Source organism: Suricata suricatta, chromosome 10 (genome assembly GCF_006229205.1).
Source record: "Suricata suricatta isolate VVHF042 chromosome 10, meerkat_22Aug2017_6uvM2_HiC, whole genome shotgun sequence".
In the NCBI taxonomy this organism is placed as follows: Eukaryota; Metazoa; Chordata; class Mammalia; order Carnivora; family Herpestidae; genus Suricata; species Suricata suricatta.
This window is the reverse complement of record NC_043709.1, coordinates 2,023,035-2,024,877: the sequence shown is the minus strand read 5'-3', so window position 1 is coordinate 2,024,877 and position 1,843 is coordinate 2,023,035.

Sequence of the window (1,843 nt, the reverse complement as noted above, 5' to 3'; positions counted from 1 at the left end):
CTCACAGGGCACAGACCCCCCCTTCTCCACCCTCCCAGGGCACAGGTGATCTACCCTCCCCTCTAGCTCTTCTGTACCCAGGACTCACCCCTATTACTCCACAGCTGAAGGGGGTGAATTTCAGCCCCCCACCCGGAACCTCAGATATGACCATATTTGGAACGAGGTCTTTGCAGGGGTAACTGAGCTCACCTGGGTGAGGGCCCGAAACCCAGGGCCAGTGTCCTTCCAGGAGACAGGGACTCACCTCGCTGCTGACCTCTGGCCCTGGAGCTGGGAGATGGGAGGGGCCTGTGGCTTCCAGCCTCCACGGTCCCCTCCTCGGTGACAGCGGCTCCGGGAGTCTAACCGTCCTCGGAGACTTTCCCTCTATTCTCCGGCTCTGCTCCCCAGGAGACCGGAGTCTCTTAAGGGGCGTCTTCCACTAATTACCCAGCTCTGTGCCCCCGGGCCCTGAGGTTGGCACACAGTAGGTGCTCATCAAGAGCTTGTTAAAGTGCGCTGAGCTCCGGACACTTGATCACAGGGAGCCTCCTGGGACGTCACTCAGCGGGACCAGAGGGCCCCCTGCGTACTTTCCTGCCCAGGAGGAAGGAGCGCGGGGAGAGCCGGCTGGTGTGGACAAAGGAAGGGAGCTCCGCGCAGACGTTTCAAAGGCAGGAGCGAGATCGGGGGCAGGCGGGCCGAGGAGGAGTCCTGTCAGCTAACGAGAGCCGAGTCCCAGAGCGAGTTCTTCTGATCTTCGAAGGAGCGAGAGTCTCCAGAGACAGGACGCCGGATGCGAGGGATGGGCGTCCGGCGGTGGGTGACCCCTAGCCAGGGTGAGGGTGCCCCTCCCAGGGTCAGGTGGCCTGGAGGGAAGCCATCTCGCCCATGTCACTTCGAAACCCCTGCGTCCTGGCATCTCGCCGACACGACATTCAACACCCACCAGGGCTGTTCTGCTGCCCAGACCTCAGACCACCTGTGCCTCCTGCCGGGGTGACGGCTGGAGGCCGCCACACCTCCCAGACCGGGCCCGGCGCAGTGAGACCGTCCTGCCGGCCCCTGGGGGCGAGCAAGGTGCCCCGTGAGCACCAGCACCTGTGACAGGGAAGCCCTTGGGGCGTCTCCTGACCTCCTGCCTCCACGAACACTCGTGCGGGTGCCCCAGTGTCCCCGGACCCCTGCCTGCGGGCCGGGGCTGGAGCTGTATGACACTAAGAAGCAGGACATGGGCTGAGTGCACGGCCCTGCAGGAGACACAGAGCCCGAGTCTCAGGACACGCGGGAGATGCCCACGAGGGTGCGCAGGCCTGTGCCGTGTCCTGGCTGCCCCCACCCCCGCCTCCATCCCTGCAGGTGCCCCAGGGCCGTCCAGGCACAGCCCTGCTGAGGCCGCACGGTCCTGGTGCCCCCGCAGTGGCCTCGGGCTGACTTCCCAGTGGGTGCCCCCACTGTAGATTTGGGGGGAAGGGTCAAGGGCCTCTGGTCTTCCCGGGCTGGGTCTCTGCCCCCAACTCGCCCTGAGACCTCGAGGCCCAGCAGCCCCCGCTGGCTTCCCTGCACGGAGGGCACGTGGTCACTGTGGAGCCCATCTCTCCAGGCCCCGCGGCCCCACCTGGGGGACTGATGGTGTCCGGAGCAAGCCTGGTGCGGCCCCTCCGCCCTGCGCAGCGGGTCGGACGCTGCCTGACGTGGGATGACCAGCAAAAGCAGATGGACAGAAGATACGGCCACAAGGAGGGGTGTGAGGGAGCACCGAGTGGGGAGGATCCTGGGGGTGCACGGAGGGAGGGTCACCGGAGGCTGTGCTGGATGGGGACAGGCCACGAGGGGTCGATGGTGGGGGGTGGGGAGGGTG